General features: G+C 45.5%; 1 protein-coding gene and 1 long non-coding RNA gene across 5 annotated transcripts in view; one reads left to right on the plus strand and one right to left on the minus strand.

Moving 5' to 3' along the window:
- Nucleotides 1–27,746, plus strand: part of LOC135896516 (mucin-19-like) — a 379,214-nt gene that overhangs the window by 154,181 nt on the left and 197,287 nt on the right. The gene's annotated exons all lie outside the window — the stretch shown is intronic.
- LOC135896519 (uncharacterized) lies at nucleotides 13,423–27,448 on the minus strand. Of its 2 annotated transcripts, XR_010562728.1 has the most exons (4): nucleotides 27,371–27,448; nucleotides 25,461–25,548; nucleotides 14,633–14,733; nucleotides 13,423–13,597 (listed from the first exon to the last, which is right to left on the minus strand). It is a non-coding gene; the product is annotated as an uncharacterized lncRNA (long non-coding RNA). The 2 variants fall into 2 exon arrangements; XR_010562727.1 differs by lacking the exon at nucleotides 25,461–25,548.

Here is a 27,746-nt window from a genome sequence, read left to right on the forward strand (position 1 = left end):
CAAGCCGCGTGTTTCTGTCGCGATGGAGTGATGAGAATATAATTAAATCTGCAGCGCGTAGGTATGTCTAAACTGAGACTATTGTCTCCTAATATGGGATCACTGAATATTGTGTTTACTTGTTTTTTCTTCTCCGCTTTTTCTTTCCTTCCTTCCTTCCGTGTTTTCTTGTATCGCACTTTTAGCTGTCAGAATTGCGTTGTTTTTGGTTCATGTAAATATGCACTATGAACAAGTTCACCTTTATAAATTTGTTTATTTTAGCATTTTTAACGCTAACCGGTACCCTTGGAGCGAAATAATGTTAACATTTCATAAGTAACAGGCATCAAAATGGCGTTTTCTAAGGTCCCCCATTTTTACCGCGTATTTTCAGGGGCAGAAGCGAAGTTCTTTTGATCGATCGATTGTTATTGGTGTTGTACTCTAAATAATTTAATGTGAGATCTACGGTGATGCGCAGGGTAAATATTTCGTAACTACTATTATTCTTTACCGGGGGCTAATATACTTGACCGTCTCTCCAGGTGGCATGCAAAGGCATGATTTATAATTGACGCCTGGGGCTGTGTGTACGACACCCTTTTGAAACATCTTGCGGACTTGAAAATCGATAACTGGAACATCAAACATTACGAATCCCTTGCCCTTATTTAGGGCAGGGAAGGCCGCTTAACTACAAAAAAAAAAAACATGGTAACGCAAGAATTCACCTATTTAATGAAAGTTAGCATTTCTTAGAGTGTGTGTTTGACGTATTGAGAATGCGTGTATGGAAGAAAGACATTCTCTGAGTGCACACAGTGTGTCGTTAAGAAAGCTTCTGGGAAGCGCTCTCAGATCGAGACCGCACAACATCATACCCTTTTCCTGGCTAAAAAAAAATGCTTAAGCCCTGGTCATGGCCCTGCAAACCAAGATTGACTCTGAAAGCTCTGCGGTATTTTCTCGTAGACGATTCGACTTGAAGAACAATATTTTTTTTCTAGGTGCTTCTAGGACTACTTCACGCCAATATTGTTATAGTAATTCGTTACACCTTCTTTTGTTTATGCTTTTCTCCGTAGTCAATGGACCCCTCTCAGCAGTGGATTGTGGCTTCATTAACTAGTTTTCTTGTTGTCTTAGTTAGCTTAGATTCTGACATAGCCGTTCTATTTCGTTGCTACGGTATTGACATATACGTAGTTGTTTTTCTTAGCTAAGATGACGTTGCCAGTGTTTTTGTTAGCCATAGCCGTCGCTGTTTGCTTTTCGCCAAGGCTTTCACCATGGCCGTTATCGTTTGTCTTAGCTACGGTTTCGACATAGCTGTTGTTTATCTTGGCTAAGGTTCTTCGCTAAGACTTTTCATAGCTAATATTTTAGCTAAGGTACAAGTGAACCTTTCGTTTAGGAAATGTTTGTCGTTCGCAGCTAATTGACGAGACCGAAGGAGTTGTGGCGCTCAACTTTAGAAACAACGCACGGATACTTCCGGTTTAGCTGCCTCACGTTTCTGCACTGATTTATTTCGCCACACTTGGGTGAAAGAAACGAGTTGCGCCTCATAATTCCTGGAGGCAGCTTTCCCTTCCCTTGTTCCCGATGTTAATATATGGGCCCCGTTAAGGTCGGCGCCGAGAACGCCCCCTAGGGGCGAATCTGAGCATCGCCGTCTTGGGGGGTTGGTATTCCCCCGCCAAAGATTCCTGCGCGGCTGCGACGTGGTGGAATCTAAGACTTAGTAAAAAAAAAAAAAGATACGTGCGCAGGAAAAGATCCGGACGCTTATGCGGGGCGATAAAAGTTTCAGAAGAACCGAAGAGAGAGGAAGTGCAACGAGGGAGCGGAAGCTGAGGAGAGATAGTTCCGGTCGCCGGCCCTGGCGCTGTTGCGGGAAGACGATAACGCGATTTGGGGAACAGAATTAGCAAAAGCCAGTAACTAATGCGCCCGCGCTTGTGTGCATATTTGTGAAACTTTTAGTGCGTAATATTTCATTCAAAAAAGAACATTTACTTTGTCTACTTCCTCGTATTTTGTTTTGTTTCTTTCTTCTTTTTTTGACGGCGGTGCGGCTTCTAGGTCGCTTCGGTCGGTATATCGCCGGGTATATTTGTGAATGAAGAGAAGTTTAGCAGAGGTTTAACAGAGCGGATCAAAATAATGGAGGTAGCTAATTGGCCCCGAGAGTATGACGTCACTAGAGAAGGGGAAGCAGAGTCTCCATAAGCTACAAACAAACATGAACATGCGACAAAAGGGATCTATATGTGAAGGTCACTACATGCGCGCCGAATGTAAGCTGCATCAAAGGGCCCGCATGTCAGCCCTTTATGCTGACCGAAACATTGCTAAGTTTTGACGACAGTTCATGTCGGCATTCCAAGACTGTCTCGTCCGAAAGTGACCGGTCGTCAAGGCGTGCCAACACGGCCGCTAGTGACAGATGGTGCGCGCTGTATCGTGGACAGTGGCAAAGCACCGGAAGTCGGTCAAGGCTTTGTTGACCTTTTTTTACGCGGAAGTGGCCTGTTAGAAAGACTATAACGATCCCAGCCCGTCCCCTCCCCCTTTCTTTTTCACGCATTTCTTTTTGTCCCCGCTCTTACTCCCGTCTTTACTTCCCCTTTTCCTTCCGCTAGTGCAGGGTAGCAAAGCGGGGGCTTTAACTCTGTTTAACCTCCATGCCTTTCTCTCCTTTGCATATCTATCTATCTATCTATCTATCTATCTATCTATCTATCTATCTATCTATCTATCTATCTATCTATCTATCTATCTATCTATCTATCTATCTATCTATCTATCTATCTATCTATCTATCTATCTATCTATCTATCTATCTATCTATCTATCTATCTATCTATCTATCTATCTATCTATCTATCTATCTATCTATCTATCTATCTATCTATCTATCTATCTATCTATCTATCTATCTATCTATCTATCTATCTATCTATCTATCTATCTATCTATCTATCTATCTATCTATCTATCTATCTATCTATCTATCTATCTATCTATCTATCTATCTATCTATCTATCTATCTATCTATCTATCTATCTATCTATCTATCTATCTATCTATCTATCTATCTATCTATCTATCTATCTATCTATCTATCTATCTATCTATCTATCTATCTATCTACTGCTACTACTACAAGTACTACTACTACAAGTATTACTACTACTACTACTACTGCTAAGTTGTGATAGGGGTCTCTACGTACAATGCTCGTGACAACAAAGTAGCACTTGGACTATACGGGCATGTCGGTGACGCTTTCACGGTGTCGAGGAAACGATGCTGCGAAAAAGGGCGCAAGTTTCTGACGCGTGGTTTCCCTAACGCGGCGTGCCACTGCCAGCGTCGCAGAATGTTCGGGAATCTTCTGAAGCCACCGAGGCTTAAAGATGACTTCGTTACAGCGCACTGCGCAGAGCATATATGCGGAAGCCTCGCTGCTGCGTGGAAGTCAGCCAGCCAGTCTGCCAGCCGTAGACTAATCAGTTTCGAAGTACACCATTAGGCAACCACTGTGGAACAGTTCTTTTTTTATGATGGGCAAAGGACGCGCTGTGCCACTTCCGTTCAAACTTGACGCGCTGTGTACAGCCAAAGCGCCTACTCGCCTTCTCTTCCGGAGCGTCTCTATTAGGTGAGCCGCGTCATTAATAATTTGCGAGCTAATTACACGTCGGAGTAGGCTCAGCAAGCAAGCAAGCAAGCAAGCAAGCAAGCAAGCTTGGGAGGCGCCCGTCAGGCTTCGCCCTACGGCGCCCGTCAGGCTTCGCCCTACTGAATTTTTTAAAGTTCGCCTCCTTTCCTTCCTTCCTCGGTTTCTTTGAGCCTCGCCGTCCCTGTCATTGCCAGGGAGACGCGTGTCCGCATCTGTTAGGATCACCATCACCTACACGGCGTAGTGCACTATGTAGAGTTTGAGGCGCCCCGCGTTCTAGTGAGGCCGCGCGCGGAGAAGTGGCCGGGGAGATGCGTCCGCGTACGCAGCCGAACCAAAATGAGAGATAGCAGTACGGGAAGAAAAGGGCAATGGCGGAGGGGGATGAGGGGCGGCCGGCTTCGGTAGCAAAGGGACAGCTGACGCTCTCACAATACGTCCAGGCCTAATTGATGGCCTTCGGGGGCTGTGCCGTGCGGACTGCGCCTGAATGGCCGCCGGTGATTTGTCAAACCGGTGGCCGGGCAACGCTGACGTCGCGTCGGCGAAATCCTCGTAGCGGTGCCGCACCGGTTCCGTTAGCGGCGCGGCTTTAATGCTGCCGATGCGAAGGGAGCAAATATTCTGATCTATCTATCTATCTATCTATCTATCTATCTATCTATCTATCTATCTATCTATCTATCTATCTATCTATCTATCTATCTATCTATCTATCTATCTATCTATCTATCTATCTATCTATCTATCTATCTATCTATCTATCTATCTATCTATCTATCTATCTATCTATCTATCTATCTATCTATCTATCTATCTATCTATCTATCTATCTATCTATCTATCTATCTATCTATCTATCTATCTATCTATCTATCTATCTATCTATCTATCTATCTATCTATCTATCTATCTATCTATCTATCTATCTATCTATCTATCTATCTATCTATCTATCTATCTATCTATCTATCTATCTATCTATCTATCTATCTATCCCTTCATCTGTTGATCTGTCTATCTATCCCTTCATCTGTTGATCTGTCTATCTATCCCTTCATCTGTTGATCTGTCTATCTATCCTTTCATCTGTTGATCTGTCTATCTATCATTTCATCTGTTGATCTGTCTATCTATCCTTTCATCGGTTGATCTGTCTATCTATCCTTTCATCGGTTGATCTGTCTATCCATCTTTTGGTTCAAGAACACACATGCCCTATCTCACACTCACACACGCCCTTCTATCATCATCATCATCACCATCATCTATGTCTACTTTCCACTAAGGCCTTATCTTCCATTACCGATTGCGCCTGTATTGCGCCAGCTGACCACCAGTCTACATATTTCCTAATTTCATCACCCCACCCATTTCTCTGTCGTCTTGGACTGCGCTTCCCTTCCCTTGGCACCCTCTCGGTGACTCGACTTTTGCTGAATATACTATCGATTATCGGCCCTACGTGTTACATCTGCTAGCGATTTTAACTAGAGTATCGGCTGCGCCCATGTGCTCTATAACCCTCTATCTACAGTCGAGCACCTCTACAACGAACGCCTCTATACAACGAAATCACTTGTACGACGAAAAAATAATTATGTCCAGGTTCTATTGCAAGGTATGCGGGGTTCGACCTCTAAAATGAAGTGATATCGAACAATTTCGGAGGCCTCAAACATTTCGTTATACAGGCGTTCGACTGTATCCCATTACTATCTCCTAAAGTAACGTATAGTCAGGTCCTATGATCTTGTACAAATCGGAATTTATCAGCTAAACCGCTATGTCTGCTTCTGTCATTAATCACGAAACGAAGGAAAACGGCTCATGCTTCAGTGTCTTGCCATAGCATCATCATCATCATCATCATTATCATCATCGTCGTCGTCGTCATCTTCTTCTTCTTCTTTTTCACCTTCTTCTTCTTCATCATCATCAGCCTGGCTGATGATGGCGTGGTCATGACAAGGAGACGTTAAACCGATTTCCCTTTTCAGTGCGCTGCAAAGATTTCCCCATTTTGGTTCTCCCTGACGAACGTGTTTTTCACTGAACATCGAACTGAATTCTTTCTGACGCCTCCGCCTTTCTGCAAGTAGCTATGCGCGAAACAATTCCTAGGGTTTTACCGTAATATTTCGCGAAGTCTTGCTATGCTTACGGCGGCAAGCTCTGATAAGGATTACGTAATCGTCTACGTCAGCGCCGAGGACAGCCTCTACGTCAACGCAGTTACACAACGCCGTTGCATACCCCTTGACGTTTCACCGATGACAGATGCTTTTTCAATTTTCAAATGGTTCATGGAAAGTCCGAATGATTCATCACGTGAAAAAAGTATGTGACGTGCCTGTAGACGTCACTGAATGAAATTCGTTTTTGTTGTCTTTTTCCGGGGCTATTCACGGACGCGTCTCTTGGAAGCTGCAGTTAGATATATCCTTGGCAGCATTGGAAACGCACATTTTTATACGCGTTGCGTAGCGTAGTGACGTTATTGGCGAATGTGCCAAAAACATATGTGTTAAATAACTTGCGCTTTTGCTACGCTATGTCGTACGTGAGTCTGATTTCACGTTCACGGAGTCCTTATGATTGAAGACCTTCTTTATATCTATCCCATGTATATTGGATGTGTTTTCTACGTACGCTAGATGGGGACGGAAAGAAACGCATAGCTGTCGCCACAGATATGAGCCACTGGTCATTTTTTTATTTCCTTAGGCGAATGTGACATGAACTTGCCGAAACAGAACGAAGTTTCCAGGTTAAAGAATGAAAGAAATGAGGTACGAATGGAAATGAATGAATGAATGAATGAATGAATGAATGAATGAATGAATGAATGAATGAATGAATGAATGAATGAATGAATGAATGAATGAGTACAAGCAGAACATTCCCAACCATAAAAATTACTTCCTGTTAGTAGATTTCTATAGCTTATGCTATATTTCTGCACTACTGCTTAACCATGTCCCCTTCCTTTTTTCTGGGCTGCTTTGTCCAAAGACGCTTGCGTTTGTTTGAGGGTATGGAATTTATTGAAACGTTACACTGTAAGACCATTATACTTCTTAATTTCTCAGTTAATCATCACGAATAGAATTATCAATTAGCGTTCCTCTGCCCTGCCTTGCCGCCGAGATCGGCTCACCACTGTTTTCTGTCGACGTTACGTCACAAAGAAATCCCGGAAACCTAGCCATAGACAGCTGCGCTGTAGAAAGAAGCCGAACTGGGCAGGCCACGTAATGCCTAGTGTAGATAGCCGGTAGACAAACGGAGTTACAGAATGGATGCCAAAGGAAGGGAAGCACAGTCGAGGTTGGCAGAAAGGTCGGTGTTACGATGACATGAGGCAAATTGCAAGCTCTCAAATATGAATACGCTAGCGCAAGACTATCGCGTTCCACTATGAAAGGCGAAGATTAGGGGCCTTCAAGTTTTTTTCTCTCTTTTTTTTTCTGGACACGCTCAGAGCTTCCCACCCCAGAGCTCCGAGTTCGCGCAGTCAATGCCGCAAAAGGAACGACGGCTCAGTTTCAACATGTCGTGCTTCCTTCAGTCCGTTGAAGCTTCGAATGACTTCCTCGCTGGGCAAGTTCGTGGGCCGGATTACTGTAGTATGAAACAACACATAGAGAACGCGACGCACACAAACACATGCGTGTGGCGTTTGTACTGGGCATGTTATCTGTGTGGTGTCTCCTTTCGCTCCGTTAAAAAGAAAAAGAGAACGTCGAAACTTCGTAGGAGGCACTGTATCCTCACACTGTTTGTTGAGACTTGCTGCACTCACTCCTCCATGCACTATATAGTCTCGGAAGGCGCCGCCAGAGGGCGCCCTCCACGAAATCACCGCAACCAGACCGTCTCGCCTCATAAAACCCCATCGCCGTGATTTGCGCGGTGGCAGGGCGTTTGTCAGAAAGTCGTACTTAATGTTGAAACATTGCGCACCGAAAGTGGAGGCGAGCTAACTCTCCCGCCGGCAGGTACGAGCTTGTCGACTCAACGGTACAAAAAAAAAGACAAACAAACGAAGAAAGCAGAACAAACGGGAGGCGTCCGACGTAATTTCTGGTTCCCCCGAACTGCGTATACCGAGCTCTGAGAAATTATTACTATTATTTTCTCTTTCTAGTCTCAAGCCTCGTAGTTCTGCTCGTCCTTCCAACTACGCAGCGGACTTTAGCTAAAGCACGAGATGTGTGTTCAAAGTGAAGGTCCTCACTCTTGGTGATTATTTCGCGAATTAGGCCAAGCTATCTCGTTATTCTTAACTCTTGTTTTTGCTATTTTTCCTGTCATTGTCTTTGTTATTGTTCTCTTCTTTGTGTCTTTCCTTGCTGTACAGTTGTTGTGTCTATAACTCTTCTATGACTCGGCGCATGGTGTGGTTGTCCAGCACAAATCAGGGAGGAGATACACAGACCGAGCAACAGACGGCGTCTCACGTAAACGACCAACGCACGGCCCACAAACGCAAAGAAAAAAAAAAGGGAAGAGTTGCGAAAGTCCGGCGCGCCTTGACTCAGCCACCACATATCACGGCGTAATTTTTTTTTATTTGTAGTTGTTTTAACCAAGGTGGTATGTGCTGCATTTGTCTTCGCAGGAACGAAGGACAGGACTCGCCGTTCGTTAGACTGCTTTTGTTTCTTGCAACTATTGCATTTTCGGTTGAATTCTTGTCGTTCATAAATTGCATGCACAGACATTTAGCGGCAAACACAGGCTGACAAAGGTGACATTCGACGAAGTGTGAATGAAATTCGTACGTACCGTACGACTTTCCTACATTTAGAGCTTACCATAGACTCCCGACAAAGTCCCTGGTCAATCGCTTTAAACTTTGACGCTTTTAAAACTTGACATCTTTGAACTTTTTGCTATCGACACTTTATTTTTGCCGTTCGGGTTTCCTTTGTTCATAAGATATTCCCATAGCTGCTTTCACCGGCTTTTGTGACTGGCAGAAAGCCGTATAAAGTATAAGCCAACACCGTATCGACCCTTTTACCGTGCTGCGTTGTTCTTGGTGAGGCTGAAAACGCGCATGTGCCTAAAACTAGGCGTGTATTAGAACTCCTTCTTTTTGGTTTGGCAGAGGAAACCGTTTAAAGTACAAGCTAACACCGTATTGACCCTTTTACCGTGCTGCCTTGTTCTTGGTGGGGCTGAAAACGCGCGTGTGCTTAAAACCAGGCGTCTATTAGGACTCATTCGTTTTGGTTTCACATTGTGCGGTAGGTTGCTTGATTTCTTCAAGAAAGAAACGCTAAGTTCCTGTCGTGTGACGCTCCACTGAGCGTTGCTGTACTTTCACTTCACTTTAAGCACTTTGCTGCAGCGGTGTCGAAAGGAAAGGGAGAAATAATTCAATTAGGAACCAGAATGTTCAAAGTGGCACAATTTGTTCTATGAGTGCGGCACTGACGCAGCCGCGAATAAGCGGCATGGTAAGCGTTCATGGCGGCAAAGATCTGCAGGCGACGAAGGCTTGTTTCCAGGTGTGGCCGAGCTATAGGGCCGAGATAATGTTAGGACTTTGCACTTGTGCAATTTCTTTTCTCCCTTAATTGTCCCTGCGGTGCTCCACCCATGGCATCACAGTGTAGTGAACGGTGGACGACACAATCGGAAACAGAATCGAGCGAAAGTTACATTATGCCGACAAAAATGTATCCCTGCTAGCCCGCTCACACTTGGGCCTAGTATTTCGGAACCGGCTAAGATCAGGCCGCGATATATTGGGGATAGGCTGCCTCCACGTTGCCAAAACGGTTGCCATGTAGGCGTGGTTGTACACTTTTTCTGTTTGAAGAGGTTGCGCAAGAAGTACATAGTCGTTTCGGTGACGACGATGTTCTAGAACACTCGCGTTCAACGTGACGGTGAAGTAACAACGCGAGGCACAGCTTTAAAACACCGGGTCCTAAATGGAGCAGAAGTGGGCGTTTGGGCGCCGATGTCGGTGTCTCCAGCGCTCTGTTCACTCCTAACGTTGTTCCGCAATGTTGTACTAAGCATGTGAAACTTACCTGCAACAACAAGAACAAAAATGTTCCACTTACCAAGCAACGCACGTGGAACTAGAGCGAGAGTGTATGCAGCCGCCTGTAGAGTATACAGCGCTTTGGACGCAGTGCACGGTATTGGAAAGACGAATCGTATAGGAGAAAGGATGGCCGCTAGTGGGGCAGTCATTAACACGGTCGGTATACGTGAGCTGGCAGGGTCGTTGGGAAACGGGTCGTTTTGGCGAGCGTTACAGTGAAGTGCACTTCAGTCGGACGCAGGATTTCTCGGAGCCCTGCTCGTGACCTCTCTCGAGCGGGTAACACGGACGAATTAAAAAAGAAACCCAAGAAAGAAGAAAAAAGATGCCTACGCCATGTCTGGTTATCCTGTTGTTGAGACCTGCATAGCACTGCTGTCTGCAGATGTGTGTATCTTCGACCCGAATGGGACAAGTAGGCCTGGCGCGGATGTCACGACGGGCATCTAAGCCACGAAAAAGAAAAGAAAAAGGAAGAAATGACGCGATAAAGAACAGATAGAGTCCTTTACACTTGCGTCATCCCCTCCCCCACTTTCCCTACCTTTATTTATTATTATTATTATTTTTTTTTTTGCAGTATATGGATAGAGTAGTCGCACGTCTCTAAGCCTCACTTCCACAGGGTGTTATGTTATGTATCTGGGTGTCTGTGGAGAGACTGAAGGGGAGAGAGTGCCGGAATGTTTCAACAGCCCGCTTGTTAGCGGGCTGTTGAAACATTCATATGGAGCTTCAGCAATGTGTCTCGGGGAAAAAAGAAGGGGGGGGGGGGCGGGGGGTGAGAGAGATGTGAATAGCCGACGAGAATATCCGGCGTTTAATGGAACTGCGACGGCGTCGCCGTACATGTTTCGTGGCGTGCTATGTGAGAATAAGTGTGCCGACTCGTTGGCGACAGAGCAAATTAATATTAATGGCGCGCGCTAAGCTAAGCTAGCGTTTGTTGGTTGCGTAGTCCTGCCGTCACGTGATAGCTAAGCTTCGCTCACTGTCCGCGATGTTGTTGTCCACAGAGGTCCGCGTGTTTGCGCTATGAAAATATATGCCCGCTGCTGATAGCTCTCTCTCTCTTATCTCTTTGGTTACAGAGCGCGCGTGAGCTTGATTCGTGCAACGTGAGGTAAACATACAGACGCGGGGGAAAAGAAAGCAACGTTTACGTTACGAGCATAGAAAGATAGCCAGTTGGGCGAGTCGGTACGGCAACATGATTTTGGCTTCTAGCGCGAAGTGAAACACGGACACAGAAAGGAGCAGACAGGACGAGCGCTCGTCCAGTCTGCTCCTTTCTGTGTCCCTGTTTCACTTCGCGCTAGAAGCCAAAAAAAAAAAAACATACGAGCATAGATAATGACATTTGGAGCAACAAGCTTGATCTGTGTACTTTGGTACGCACCTTATTTGGGGTTCCGGTTCGTTCTGTTCGTCGAAAATTTAATTTCACAACCTTTCGTGCATAGCCGGAATCACAGAAAGCTTACAACGACAACGTGGATTAAGAAGTGTAGTTTCTTCGGTGAGTTTTTTCCTTTTTTGGTCACTTCTACAGAACTTGTATTCCACGTGATATCTACACGAACGTCAGATATGAGATGATCAACTGTTTAATGTTTAGCACATACTTGAAAAAAGTTATCCAGCCGTTTGAAACCCAAGTTTGATAAAAAACATTGTTAAAACCAATGAAAGAAGTGGTAGACGACACAGGACGTCATACTAGCACCGAGGCCAAACATCTAGCTGTTTTCCCTATAACTTGCCTGGCTATATTGCTAATACTTTCAGCATAGGTCCAAGCAGATGCACGTATGTGACACGTTTGAAATATCGTTATTTTCACCACTGTTTTCACTCGCTTTAAATGCACTATCTTGGCATTTGCAATTGCGTACACGGAGTATGAAGCTTCAAGAGTTGCGTGGGCTTTGCACCGGTCACTATGGTGTGACGCAGTAAGGACTAAATTTGCGAACTACATGAGCCTTTTGACAGCCATACGAAAAAACAAAGCCAAAGAAATCCTATTTATCTGGCTCCATTGCCTGTTTTTTCGTGGGGTTGTATAACCCGCGTAGCTTCTTGGATCCCCTTATTCTTCTGGCTCATCATTCTTGTGGCTTTCACGGACCGCGTGGCGTTCAATAGGCAAGACGGAGCCTACCTTTACGGAATCAGATTCTATGGAACTCATATCATCTACTTTATGTATAGATTCACTGGACAGACTCACCTATGCGCTCAGTGTGTATGTAATCCAGCCCGGGGCGAAACAACCTTGCTGTGCCACTTGTGGCTGGGAACGCTACTCATGAACGCCTACTCCTATTGTATCGGAATGGCCGAGAGCTCGATGTGCGAATCCTGTGCTTGCGAGGAAACCATCGAGCACCTATTGTGTACCTGCCCTCGCCACGACGCACAACGCCTCTCTCTGAGGACAACTTCAAACAGATTGGACTCAAAGCCGATCTTTGAGCCAAAGATACTCGGTCCGTGGTCACACCTGTCACTGGGACGAAAGGCGATTCGTGCACTAGTACACAAATTGAAGTGCACCGACTTAAGAGACCGTTTATAGTGTCCCTGTGCATCCTTCCACACGCACTCAGTGCTCCCTCTCTCCCTCTTTTCCTCTTTCTATTCCCCTTTTCCCACTCCCAGTGTAGAGTATCAAACCCGGTGCTCGTCTGGTTGACACACCTGCTTTTCCTGTCCTTGCTCTCTCTCTCTCTTTCTCCCTCTTCCCCTAGCATGCAGGGTATACGGTTTGATGGCTGTTCTCACTTGCCAGATGAATAATCTCTGAAGGCCACACCACTTTTTGCGGCGTTGTCGTGGCATAGGGCTGCGGTTCATTCTCAGCTCGTGGAGAAGCTCACCTCCTGCACGTTTCGCGCAACACAAATGCCATTCTGGCCCACAATGCATCGCGTATCCATCGCGAAGGTTTCAACTCCAAAGCGGGTTAATTAATTGCACTGTGGATTTTCACGTGCTGAAACAACGGTCTGATTATGACGCGCCGTGCAGTGGGGGACTCGGGATTAAATTTTGAACACCCGAGGTTGCTAGCAGACGACGTCTGATGGTTAGCGGATGTGACGTAAGTCACGACGCGTTGACTTCGATGTTTAGCCGGCGGCGGCGTGTAACTATTAAGGTCATGGCGAGGCGTTGCACGTTCTGAGACATGAGTCACTCCCAGATAACGGTAATGGCGGTGTTCTCTCTCTCTCTTTTATGTGCGTTGGTATCAAAAGGTCTACGTTGGTGAGCCTTCCTTGACGCATCCAACTGAATTTCAAACGGGAAATTTACACGTAGGCCTGCGGCATGTGTACTTATTCTGAAACTAGGCTTTTCATGTGGCCCAAGATGTCGTTGCAGTTGGTGGCCTTTAACTGAAGATTTTACGACCGATAGAAAATTTACGAGAACATTCCTGTGTGACGCGAGCATTAGGTGCGTACATATCTACACATTTCACACTACAGCTACAGAATCGGAGGACCCAGCGTCGCCTTCTTTTCTCTGCGCAGGGAAATTCCTCATTTTGAGCGCCTTAGGTCGGAGCTTCAAGTTTCGTGGGTGCGATCCATTTGTCTTCCGAGAGTGAAAAAAAAAAAGAAAAGGAATAAGGAAGCTTGCGATGGAAATTGATAACAAGTCAACGACGTTCGTTGTATTTACAAAGACTCGAAGAAAGTACGTTATTTATCTTTTCCTCTGAGCTCCAATGATGTTCGTAGGTGAGGATTCCTGCTACCGGAGGTCCGACGGAGTCTCTCCTGAAGATTGATGGTGTTCGGTTGACTGATTGTGAGAGCGGCTTGAGAGTCGATATGACAAAATACTCCTGAAAAATAAAAAAAAAGGAAGTGATAAACTTGCAGCGCATTCGCGAGGGTTGCCCTATGGCAGCAGAAGAAAATGGACCATTGTGTCCTGCTCCGAGGGAGGTCAGACCGCGGAGCGAGCTATTTCGTACGGTCGATTCTTATTTGTGATGTCGATTGGGGAACGCTATAAGCGCAATGGCGGCGTTAATGGGTTCGAGGAGAGCGCGTGGACTGCAGCGTAGAAAGCGGAATGGCTGTTTGGTCGGACTGGTTTTTCGGTTCGGAAATAACGTTTTTGTTAGACATTGGACGGTCCGGTGTTTATCACGTCGGTTGAGCGCAGAACTCACTTGCATGCGGAAGGTTGCTGGACATTCACTTCGCGCCAGAAGTAAACTTTAGGAATGGAATCACCTAACTTCGGAAGTATATAAGACGCAGAGCCGAGATTAACAGATTTTGATTTTTTTTTTACCTTTACCACTGGCATTCATCTTACAGTGATATGTTCCTCATTGCAATCAGCCGGTGCATGTTATCGCAATCTGTGGTAACGTACGCACGAACTGGTTTGCGAGTTGAGACGCGGCATTAATTTTTAGGGGGGGGAGAGGGGGGGGGGGGCTTATCAGTTATCGCTGTCGGCATTGCGAGTGCGATCGACATACGTTGACCATTTTGACAGCTTTTCTTCGCGGTCGGCATTATGAAAATAAATTTTTGTGCAAGCTTGTCGACACCTTAATTAGGCCTCGTAAGCCTTCTGCCCGTTAATTTCGGCTTAAAGTAATAGTTTGTCTACTTCGCGCACTTTGGCGGCTCGAATGCACGACCCTGTGGCACAGTAAACTGCAGGAAACGCAATCTGGAGAGGGAAACAGGTGTGAGGAGAGGAGGAAACCTTAGGAGCGGACTTATGTTCTCAAATAATGTGTTTTTTTTCAACCGAGTTCCCAAATGGAATGAGCAATCAGATGAGACAGCATGTATGCATAACGTTTTCGATAACAGTACGGTGTTAACCTGGTACTTTGTATCCAGTTCAACGTTACCTTGTAGTATCCGCCGTGGTTGCGTAGTGGCCTTGCGCTGCTTAGAGGGCGAGTTCATGGCGGCTGCATTCCGATGCCAGAATGCCAGTGTACCGTGAATCCTGTGCGCATTAAAGCACCCACAGGTGGTCAAAATAATCCGGAGAGCATGTCTTAAGACACGTTCCAAATACGGGGCGTGGTTTAGAGAAAAAAACGATGCAACATATATTTTTTTCCCCGGAGGTGCTGTCCTGGACATTGTCAAGTTCCTCCATATTGCGCAACATTTTGAGCCAATCAAAGGGCGCTTTGCAGTCCTGTGGGCCAACAAGAGGTCACCAGATGGCGAAATCGGCAACTCGGAGGAATTCGACTATGTCGGGCATAGCTCCCCGGGAAGGAAATAAAAACCTGAAGCCGTGCGCGGTAGGTCAAGCGTGGTCAACGAGTATCTTATCGCTAAGACAATTTCTGCTTTTGCGATTGCTTGTTTTTTTCACGTCATTGGTCGGACGCCGAGCGCTGAGAAATTAAGCCTGAGCCTCGATGCCATAAGGTGCCGCAAAAAACGGGCTAGTTGGTGCGTAGCTCTCAGCAGATGAAGCGCCAGCAGTCACAGTACACTAGGAAGGAACGCCTTGTCAGAACAGGAAGGACAGGAAGCGCCTTGTCCTGTCCTTGCTCCTTCTTAAGTGTGCTGTCGCTGTTGGCGCTTCATCTTTTGAAAGATGCCGCATATGGTGAGACCAAAACTGCAGGAGTGTTTGATCGCAGAATCGCTGTATGGTTTAACTGTAGCATTTCAAGGACATGTACGGTGCAAATTCGATGCGCAATGCTAAGAATAGTATATCGATGTGACAGCCGCTTCTGGAACGTGATAACTTTCTTCTGAAAAAAAAAAGACGAGAACAGTATATTCCGTATCCACCGCATGTCATATAGCGAGGAATCGCATGTTGCATGCATATACCTAAATATATATGGAACCTCACTGCGATGGCGACGCTGTAAAAGAATTTGCTTGGAGTGCCCATATATTTGCTATCGCGATAAAAAAATAACAAAAATGCAAAACGAAGAGAACACAGAGAAACCAGCTTGCTGAATATAGAAGACTGCGAGGAAGGCCGGCTCCGTTACACGTACCGCCCTTATTAAGATTCGATTAAGGTTCGATTAAAGGAGAAGAACTGGGGAGAGGGGGCGTCGATCTCAAATATCCATATTTAATGTGTACCGCTCTGGCCGTAAACATGTCTGACCAAACGTCAAGAGGCGTTATAGTTTAGTTGATGTAAGCTTCAGATAGTAGAGCGCCGCGGTGAGAGGTGACACGGCTTAGGCAACGCAGGCACAATGCTTCCAACCTATCGGTGTCGTCGTCTTTCTCGGACGACGACAACGAGTTGTGCAAATGCATAAGCCCCGGACAGTGGTTGCAGCTGCAATTGGGACCGAGGCTACCAAGCCCCAGACTGATGCGTCTGCAGCAGGCATCGTTTGGAGTTGGATCGTCTTCAGTTTGATTAGACTCCGTTCTGACCTTGCCCCTTCGGCACGACAGCCGGAGGTTTGCAATGTCAGAATGTCTACGGAAACCGGCGAGGCAGTGCGAGGCTAACAAATGTGGGTTGTTGTTCTTTGTCATCTCGGGCACCTTGAGAGTGACTTTTTATCGCAAAAGCGCAGGAAGGATTAGACGCGGTCACCTAATAATCATAATGCCGATCCTAACGTCTCGCAACGTACCCATTGAACGGGATAGGTCAAGAACCGGTTGGTAGATGGAGATCCGCTATCGTTATTCTGTACGCTCCGCTTACGTACTATTCATTCATGGTAGCATCCTTGTTTTTGAATTTTTGCTTATCCCCTTAAAGCACTGTCTCAGGTAATATTGGAGGGAACACCGAAATAGCTTTCCAAAGGTAGTAGCGACTAAACGCTCATGCCCCGCAAGAAAACAAAAACTGCTCAATGAGAGTAAATTATCAGTGAGGAAGATTTTCTTGTGCCGTATCAACATGCCAAGCTCAAATCAACAGTCCACGATGGTTTGTTTATATAAAAATAATAATTGTTCACTCACATATTGCTTACGATCGTGCTTCTTCGTCTTTAATATCTTCTACTGCCAACTGATTCATGGCCCAACAGCCTCTCTGAGGAAGCTGGAGATGACGATGATAATCATCATGATCACCATCTTACTCAGACGGAACTTGAGAACGGGTCCTGTTCTCCCCGGCGTTTCTGCGTTAAAGTCACCTCTCAACGCCCGAGCTAAGCAATAGCAATGCACCACATTTGCTTGCGTCATCTGGGCATCTGGGACGTACGCTCCTTTACGAATTCTCGACCTCGACGTGAAGCTACGCTTCTCTGTCGCCTTTGGTTAGGAGTTGCTTTCACAAAGGCATACTCTACATTAATTGGAATGACTGACAGCGCAGCATGCGAGGTCTGTGGCACCGAAGAAAACATCGACCACCTGCTGTGCCACTGTCCACGATACACCCCTGAGAGACAAGAACTTGCCAAAGCTTTTCAAAAACTGGACAATCGGCCGCTTTCTGTGCAGGTGCTATTGGAACACCGCCCCCATCGCCCGTCGGCCCATAAAGCGGTGAAGGCGACCATCTGTGACTATTAATGAAATTTCTGTAAGGCCACACACGTCAGCGAACTCACCGCAATTTCCTCCTTTCCTTCCCTCCTCTCTATCCCTGTTATCTTTGTTTTCCCCTTTCCCATTCCCCCGGTGTAGGGTAGCCAACCGGACGTTATTCTGGTTAACCTCCCTGCCTTCTCCTTATCTCTTTCCCTCCTCCTCCCTCGACCACAAGTTTGTGGGAAGGCTAAGCGTAGAGCGCTACCGGTCTAAGAAGCGTAAATGCTGAAAACGATTTTTCAAGCCAAATGCGTCGACAGCTATAACCCCAAGTGACGCATCGGTAACGCTTCCGGGTGTTGCGAAAGGCGCCCCCTATAATGAGCTTTTGGGGGCAGTAGTAGAGAGATAAGTGCGGCGACCCACTGACTCATCTTAACGAAGCGTATGCGGGTGTTTCATAAAAAAAAGATAAAAGAAAACCAAGAAAAAAGATTAGCGAATAAATCAAGCGTTGGCGTCTGCGTATATTGAGTTTCAGTGGCTTCTGGTGTTTTGCGCTCCTACGCGCCGAATTTGGTTTCCGTTTCATATCTCTTCTGCAGTACATTTATTTATCATTCAGGCAGCAGAAGGAATCCACTGAGATGTTGTTTACGGGCTCGAGGCAGATGCCGACGACTGAGCGTGTTTGCGCCCGTCTGTAATTGTGAGAACACTTTGTCAGTTGGGATAACGGTTTCAAAACTGTAAAAGAGGAGCGTCCATTGCACTAGAAGAACGTGTATTACCTGTCGGTTCTAGACGGCCATGTGACCTTAAAAAAAAACAGCAACCTAGTAATGGAGAGCGATGCCCGAGTTTCACCAACTGTATAACGCTATGATAGCTGGATATCCTATTCACCAGGTTTCACGCTGTCCTCTTTGTACGCCGACAAGGTGAAGCTTTGGGACGGAGTGCATTGCTGCTATAGTTTTCGGAGCGAATGAAACCCAAATTAGTTGTTACGGTGAAGCGCGTTATTGTTGAAGACTGTCCGATTCAATTGCAGTTTTGTTACCATCGACAAAACTGGCGGCTTCCTTTTTGTTTGTCTGTTTGTTTTTGTTGCACGACTACAAGAGCTCGAGGCACTCATTCGAGAAAGAGATCTTACGCTATTAGCTTTATACTTAAGAGGAGAAGCCAGTCAGTCCTGATGTCGAGCACATTATTTGCAACAGCGATAGGACTAGGCCAATCGCAAAAAAAAAAAAGAAGTATAGCACTTCGGTACACTAAGCATGGTGAAATCAACCCTTGTATGTTAACCGCAGTGACTCTCGGCGAAACCTTCATATTCGCGTATATTGATTGATTGATTCATTCATTCGTTCATGGTCCCAAAGCAACACTATGGGGCTGTGAGATAAACCGGATTGGAGAGCTCTGGTTTAAGTTTTTTGACCACCCCAGTTGTTTTAGGTGCGCATTAATCTAAGTACACGAGCGTTTCTGCGTTTCGACTTTATCGGAAGGCGGTCACTGCGACGTCGAATCGTACCGGCGACTTCGCGTTCAGCACCAGAGCGCCATATCCAGTGCGCGACCTTGTCGGTTTTATTCCGGTATAAATTAATGCACACCAGCAAACAAACTTCGCTGCCTTCGCTAAAGCAAGATTATGTAAACTCCGATTTATGCTTGCTCGGAAGCTGTCGCAATCTTACAAAAAATGATTTCGCTGGAATAGAATTTCAAAATCGTTCTCTCTCTCCATTTTATCGAATCGAGTTGCACTGCGGCCATTCTTTATGGTGGGCGCCGCGGATATTCGTTCTCCCTGGGAATACATTTGTCTTGCCTGTCTGACTCCGACTGGCCTCCCCGCTTACGCAACCATAGCCGCGTGAGCGGGGGGGGGGGGAGGGTAGCATCCTTCCCACTTCTTCAACATTTCCTCGGCCTCCGCATTGGTTGCCTGGTTTAGGAGGAGAAGAAAGTGGGAGAGGGATGGGTTTAAGAGGCACGGCCCTTGAGCTTTCGCCGAAATCGATAAATTGGGCCCCTCAGCTGATTTAAACGGGGATGGGGGGAAGGGAGGGTGCGGCCCACGTGGGACTCTTTCCCAGAACAAGGCAAGGGGTATTTGTGACTAACGACAAGAATTCTCCGAAGGTCGGCGCGCACCGTTGCAACACGCCTTCGTAACAACAAGTGCTTGCTTTTCCGCAGGAATGCCGATGCTTAGAAATAAAAGCAACGAAAGAAAAAAGATGTTAACTAGGCGCGCCGCGGCGTTTCTCGTATATTCTAACCCGGGATTTCGAACGTGTTTGGTGTACTCCGCCTTGCGACTCCCGTGCAATGCAGCGAAGGCTAGAATGTCGTGTCAGGTAATTCGCGGCGAAACGCAGCTGCGGTGTTTCGGAGCTGATAGAGAGAAAGAGAGAGAAAGAAAGAAAGCTCTTCTTTTTTTCTAAAGCTGAGTGCTTAGCCACCGTATAAACGCCTCCATACTACACTGCAGGGAATGGGGCGATGTGTAAGAATGACCTAGAAGAAAGTGGGCAGAATAATATATATGTGTATAAAAAAGCAAAAAAAAGAAAAAGAAAGCTGCAGGTCTCGTGATATAGTCGACAGCACGACACCTAAGCTATGAAGGCCGGCAATCTTGTAAATCTTGACGGTGAACGGGAAGGAAACAAAAATTACTCTCTTGACGAAATGAATTGGTCGGTGACAGTTTAGAGGGACAGCATATCGAATCAATCGATAAAAACTAAAAGTTGAAGCGCTTCGCACTGAAGCTCCAGCGCAGATATGCAAAGCGAGCTAGCCCATTGTGCGCCACACAATCGAAATTTTTAAAAAATCTTTTAAGGCTCAGCTCTGTCCCGCGACAATAGTTATCACATATTGTGCGCCCATTTTCTGCATATAACGATGTGCACCGGGTATTGGTCGTTAAGGAACGGCGTGCGCATATCAGCGGGATATAGCGGTCTTGACAGGAAAGGCATCCGCGCAGTGGTTATTAAAAGAAATGTTCGAAACATTGATTATGATCACCATAGGGAGGCAAGATAAGCCCCAAAAAGGTGCAAGTTCTTAGATTATGGCAACTGGCGTCACGTTCAAGGCGATCAGAGGCGGACAACGGAGGAGCCATACCTCTGGTTCCAGTTTTGACTTGGCTGATGCGATTGAGAGGTTTCACTGCATTGCACAAAGATGTTAGGGAAAAGTGTGAGAAATGCAGCTGTCGTATGTGAGCCGTGGGATTCAGAGAGGTGTTTTACGCGGCTGTTCGCCATAAGCAGTTCACTTCATTCTCGAGGATGTGAGAACTTACTATAGCTGTAGAATAAATTTAGAATAAACATCTATTCTACATCGTCGAATAACGGCGTCTCTATGGTTTTGATCGGCTAACGAAAATCGTAACGTAATCTTTTTTTGTGTGTTTGTCTCCGAAACTCTGTTGAACCTGAGTATTCTAATCCTCCCGCCAGAATTTCGGAACTAGTTGTTTGACGAAATGTATTGAAGAGTCCGTTCAAACGGATTCCCTGTGCGAACCAGCAAACCCCTATAACCAGCCATCTCACATGAAACACGAATATTTGAGTACACAGAAAACGCGCAGAAGTACCAGCATTACGTTGCAGCAACAATATAGCCAATTCTGTAATTTCAAAGAAAGAATAAACAGTGCATAAATTTTGTTTCGATGGCAGCAGGTGGACATTGGTGTTGCTATTTACTGTAAAATGCGAATTGTCTAAGCTTTCAAAACATTGGAGGTTCAAATAAAGTTTGACAAGAATAATTCCTATAAAAACTGAGTACTTAATAAAGGGAAAATGAGACATCCACCCAAACGTAGCTAAGTGCTACAAATGAATCCCATACGGGTCCCTCGAAAGAAAAGCTTTGCAGTTGAGGAAAAATTCGTCCTTGTACGGGACGAATTTTGCTCTTATTGATTTTGATCTTATCGAATTTTTGTCTTATTGCTATTTCCCGGAAACGGGGTGGTGACATAGTCACCTAGCAAGCTTGATTAATTCACGTGCACACTATACAAAATTTTTTACCATTCTCGTATACATCGCCTTAAACTTCTTTTTTACCTGCCTTGTACCGCTACCTGTGTATCTGCTGGGCAGGAACTGGGCTTTTTTTTTTCTCATTCCCGGCGATAGCTGCTACAGATGCTGGCGGTGGAGCTGGCGGCGACCACCATGGCCAACCGAAACAGCTATTGGAATGAACCAATATCGGCTTACGCTGTAAAAGCGGGAGACACATTTCATCGTGTGACGCAACCGCAGGATTTAGGAAACAAGGACACATTTTCTGGCGTCGCCAATGTTTTTGTGCTTTTCTACGGTCCTGGTTACACGTATTTACATATATATATATATATATATATATATATATATATATATATATATATATATATATATATATATATATATATATATATATATATATATATATTTCCTGTTCCTGCTATGTCTGTCTGTGCTCGTGATCCGCGCTTCCCGTCGCTTTGGCCCAGTGGCCGACGTCGGGAGGGTAAGTAGTCATTCAGGTGAACTTGGGTTTTCTGCGAAGAAATTTATTTTCGCTTAGATTTCTTTTGTGGAGCTGGTATCTTTAACGCCCCTCCTATGTAATGCCCAAGCTGGGCCTTTAGGGTAAATAAATGAAAAAAAAAACTGTCCTTCTTTTCTTAGGCCCATTTATGCTGTCTTTCAACCGCGAATCTAGCGCTTGCTTTCAAAGCAGTTTTCCTGACGTCTTTTACTCGTCACTCTTCAGACGTCTACTAGACCTCATCTTTTTTTCAAAGCATTATATTATATCTAACGTGTTTCACAAAAGTAGAAAAAATGAAGTGGTGTAATTGCGCTGGGAACCAACGGCGTCTTGCACATTGGTTATCGTAACGCACACCGCATTTGCCTATGCGAATTGCGTGTCAAGTTCGACGCAGTTGGTGTTAACATTGTTTCTGGGGCGTTCAAGACGCGTTTTGCGTTTACAGCGTTCGTTTCTTGGAAGTGATTGAAGTTACGCAAGGGGATTGCATTCGTTTCCTCGATTCATGGTATTCTGAAAAATAAATTACATCCCTGCCCGACGAACTTGGTTTAGAAATCGCGACCTTTTTCTTTCTTTCGCGGGAAGCGATAACAACACTGCAGTTTATGCCATGAACAGATGACGTTTCTTTCGTGTGCTTTAAGGCACCCGATACATCGGCGAATATTTCTTGAAGTGCGTGGTAATTCTGGTCTTAGAAAACAAGAAAGTTGCGACCAAAATAGAAGAAAAAGAAAACAAAGAAAGGAGCCAACCATTGCGTGAACGAAGCGTCTCCTTAAACGAGGCACGCATTAGCAAGAACGGGTGTGAGTGAGAAAGAAGTCAACAATAAAAACAAAGGCCGCGGCAAAGAACAAAGAAAGCGACGGTTCCAATCACTTGGCGGAGAACAATGCACGAGGTCTGAATCGTAACGACCAGGCTGCAGCCAGGGGGCGGGCAGAAGGAAAACGAAGAAACAGACGACGAACGTAAACAAAAAGCAGACGACAGAATTCTCGCTTCCAACGCAGACGCGATGGCGAACCGAAAACGACAACCCTTACGCCGTTCCTGTTTTTTCGGGCTTCCCTGTACGAGATAAAATTGTGGCTGACACGGCGCTTCGGAGGACGTTGTCAGGAGTTGGGGTTTTATGGGACCCTTTTTGTTGCTGCAATCGTTGTCCACGCTGTTTCTTCCTTTCTTTTTCTTTTCTTTTGATGCGTTGTCACTACCTGGGGAAGGATGGTCTCTCTTTGCGTAGGCCGTGGGGCGGTTGGCAAAAGCAAGGCTTCGCATGCAAAGCATTGAGGAGCGGTAAACGTGGGTCACTGTATGTCGCTTGGCGACGGGTGTAGGCTCGGTGAAGGAGACAGGCGTGCGTTGTTGCCGGTGTGAAGTACGCAAGTATTTTGCGAACCTCTCCGCCGCTGCCCATACACTTCGCGCGTCAAGAAAGAAGGAGGCGGCAAGTGGGGAGAACGGAAGGATTCACGCGCGCAGCCCGAACTGAACAAGGCAGTAAAAGCTAGCTAAAAGAAAGTTGGTTATTTGAGAGTTTTAGAGACAAAGGACTCAAGTGTAACGGACGTAATTCGCGTGTTCCGCCAGCCGTGCAAAAGGATGCAGAATTTTACTAATAGTTACAAGTGAGGTTCGGTTTTCGGTGTGCGCTACGCCACTTTGATACCATATCCCTGAAACTCATCATTGCTGTTCCACTTAGGCACGCAATTTCTAAAGGTCCCTATTAGGCAATCTATAGATGTAGCTTAGCGAAGTTGCAGATGGAGTTTTAGAAGAGTTTAGAAGCTCCTTATGAGGGAGACTGTGAAAAAAAAAAACAAGGTACACTGGGTTACTTAGAGAGATTATGAAGTTATGTACCAAAGGGAATTGTAACAAATGGGGGTTTTAGAGCGTAAAACCCCATCATATAATTTTTTAACAGGGAAATAGTGAGCTTTAGAAAAAACCTGCGCACGCTGCTTAGCGTGTGTAAAGATAGTGTCTGCGTCAATGCGCATGCGCACAAGCGCCACCCCGCTTTAAACACTTTGTCAACTTCTTTACATCCGGTTCCGTGTCGAGCAGATACCCTTCCCTATCTTTGGATCCCCTGTTTCTAAAGCTCCCCATTCTCGCGACATGTAGCATTTTGTTTTATCGTTTGTTGACGACTTAAAGTAACGGTTACCACATACATACTTTGCTGGCTAGCTAGACAGCCAGCTGACTGGCTGGCTAGCTGTCTAGATAATTACGCAACTAGCTAGCTCTGTCGCACTCATTACCTCGCGTTCTTCGGCACACGCATACGCCACACGTTACGGGGACAGCATACAGCATACAGCATGCAGCATACAGCATACAGCATACGGGGACCCGTCTTGGAGGGGATCCGGCAACGCTGAGGGGATACGGCGAGTGGGCTCGGGCGAGGAAGTGGGGATCAAGCCAAATTTGTTCCGTGTGGGCCAAAACGACGCGTACACGCGCTCTCAGGGAATAAAATGAGCAGGAGGTAAACAAAAAAGGAGGCCTGAAGACAAATTCATTGGTCAGTGCATCACGCGGACGACCCCCCCCCCCAGGCCGGCCGGGTGGCGGTCGCCCAGCAGCCGGCCTTGACTCCAGAGCGGCCGGCTTCAGCTGTAGTAGCAGGATCTGGTCGTCAAGATAGGCTTTGGCTGCCAGGCATCGCCGCCTTAACTCCCGGGCCCTTTGAGCCTGGCGCGTGCCAGCTAGCTCTCCGGGGTTCCCGTGGTAACCCAAACGAGAGAAGACGCGAACGAAAGCAGACAAAGAAGGAAGCAAATATGTAGATGAGGTTCAGCAAGCTGTCTCCTACGTACGGCCTCCTTATCTTTCTTTCTTTCTTTCTTTCTTTCTTTCTTTCTTTCTTTCTTTCTTTCTTTCTTTCTTTCTTTCTTTCTTTCTTTCTTTCTTTCTTTCTTTCTTTCTTTCTTTCGTTCGTTCGTTCTTTCTTTCTTTCTTCCTTTCCTCCTTTCTTTCTCTCTTGCTAGTCTTCTTTTTTTGCAACAACTGAATATGTAGGAGAATTACAATAAGCGTAAACCGTCGCCTTCGCATTGGACTTTCTTTCTTTCTTTCTTTCTTTCTTTCTTTCTTTCTTTCTTTCTATCTTTCTTTCTTTCTTTCTTTCTTTCTTTCTTTCTTTCTTTCTTTCTTTCTTTCTCTCTTTCTTGTTCTGCATTAGATCTAACATCGAGACTATTACAAACGTTTTCACTCACTGCGCATGCTACTTCGTGGCGTATTTTTTTCTAGTTCCTTCTTTATCGCGAGCCACGTACCAGACATCCAGCTTCCTCCTCTTTTTTTCTTTTCCCTAGTTCGTTCACTCTGTTTAGTAATGCGTTCCAGGGCAGCGCACAGGAGGCGAAGTGTGAGTGTGGTAGGCGTGGAGAGGGAGAGCGGAGAGGGTGCGACGCAAGGGGGTGGGGGAGGGGGGTTCCTGACAAGTGCACGCGTCTGCTGCAGGAACGAGACGACGAAAACGACGTTTCTTGGCTTGTTGGCTGGAATGGACTGCCGCTTGCAACGGGCAGCAAAGCAGAAAAAAAAATAAAAAGGGAAACAAGGAAAGGATAAGCGAGTCAAGCAGCAAAAGAGGGAAAAACGTACTTTGAGGAGAAGCTGTCGAAGCAGGAAGCGAGAGATACGTTGCAGTGAAGCCTCGGATTCCGTGCACTTCGGCATCCCGGTGAATTTGCTTTTGGGAAGCAGATGGTTTGGAAGGGAGTTAGGGAATAAATGAGGAGAGGGAGAGAAAAATGGCGGTCACCGAGAATGCATGGATCGCGAACGCGAGCCAGATAAAAGAAAACATCGCGCTTCTGTCAATGTAGTAAGGAAATAGGTAAACAGTAATAAGTAAATCAGTAAATAAATTATCAAGTAAGTAAAGCCAAGACGGAGGCGGAGAAGGAAGGGAGGGTGAGAGCGAGGCCGATAAGCCTAGCTCGTCCGTCAAAATCAGCAGCCATAAACTGCGCCACGTGCTCTTGAGTGGGAAAGGAGAAGTCGTTTACTAGAGCATAAAAAAAGATATGCCAGCGAAGACATAACAACAACAACAAAAAAAAAACAACTTAAAGAAGGCACAACACAAACGAAGAGGAGGCGCAAAAGTTTATCTGTGTCACCTCCCCCCCCCCGCGCCTCATTGATGACTTTGCGTGCGTTCGACGCGAAGCAGGCACTTGTACTTCGTGGAATACTTGCAACGTAGCTGAAGACTAGAGTAGGGGCTGGAGCCTTGGCAGTCCCACGAGATCGAAAGTTTTCGAGCATAAGATATGAAAAAAATAATAAACGAGATAAACCCGTTTCATGCGGTCTTCCTCAAGTGGAATCTTGCAGTGCATGCTTTTCCGTACGACTACCACATCGCATACCGAAGTTACGCACTCGTTGATGGAGTCACTTATTATCGTTCTCGTGAATTTTGTGCTCCGAACTTTCTTGCAGTTCGCTGCACATTCTTGCGCTAAAGAGGTTCCTGCAACGTGTTTTTGCATTTTCGTGTATAGCTAAAGCACTACCACTATCGCACGACGCAACCGTGTGCAAAACGTTTCTGAATATAAAATTTAAAGTGTTGAAGGATACAACTATATAGGTAGTCTCTTGACGTCTATCGACAATGGAGGAAACTTTCGATCACTCTGTTCGATAGGATTTTTGGTCAGCAGCGATCATTGCAGGAGACAAAAGACGAAAAACTGACTTGCCGTCCGAGCAGGCAGATGCAGAATAACATTTTATGTTGCGACTGTGAGGGGGCAAAACTAGTGCCAACTAACTAACTAACTAACTAACTAACTAACTAACTAACTAACTAACTAACTAACTAACTAACTAACTAACTAACTAACTAACTAACTAGCTAACTAACTAACTAACTAACTAACTAACTAACTAACTAACTAACTAACTAACTAACTAACTAACTAACTAACTAACTAACTAACTAACTAACTAACTAACTAACTGTTCAATTAATTAGGCACATATCTATCTATCTATCTATCTATCTATCTATCTATCTATCTATCTATCTATCTATCTATCTATCTATCTATCTATCTATCTATCTATCTATCTATCTATCTATCTATCTATCTAATCTATCTAATCTATCTAATCTATCTATCTATCTATCTAAACGTCTTTTTTTACTAACAATTATAGACTCTTGTTCTATCAGAGGGCTGGTTTGAATGGCTCACACAACTGCAAGGCCAGTGAACGTCCAGTGAATTATACTCCTGACGTCAGGCTGCGTTGAGGAGAGTTAACTGGATGACAACAAAGCATGTCTGTATCGACTCGTGATAAACGTTCCGACAGACACAGATGGGCTTTGAGAGACGCGGTACTATGCAGCTCTCCAGATTATTTGGTGGTTGTTCTCCTTCTCATTGTTGTCTATAAACTGCGATAGTATGTGAATTTGGAAGTTTAAGATATGCGGGTCTATCGTAACGTACGTTCTCATCTTCCGACATCTAAAATAAAGATAAATAACTTACGTTAATTTAGCTACTCAGAAGCTTACTATCGGAACACGTTGGCTTCTGCATGCACTGAGGCGTATAATCATACAGTCGTTTTCTTCTTCTTTACATTTCGGCCCAAAGCAATGACAGTTTTTCGCGTCAGTCATTTTTGGTGCACTTCGCGGTGAACTCAATTATTTCAGCATGATTAAAGCCTGATCACGCATGCTATAGGTCATACTCTGGTTTCACATTGCGCATGATATATGTTTATAGATAGAACTTTGTGTTGCAACTGCGACGACGACGACAACGACAACAACAACAACAACAACAACAACAACAACAACAACAACAACAACAACAACAAACAATTACAGCAGTTCTAGGTAAGGCCACGTACCGCACC

This window comes from Dermacentor albipictus, chromosome 6 (assembly GCF_038994185.2).
Source record: "Dermacentor albipictus isolate Rhodes 1998 colony chromosome 6, USDA_Dalb.pri_finalv2, whole genome shotgun sequence".
NCBI lineage: Eukaryota > Metazoa > Arthropoda > Arachnida > Ixodida > Ixodidae > Dermacentor > Dermacentor albipictus.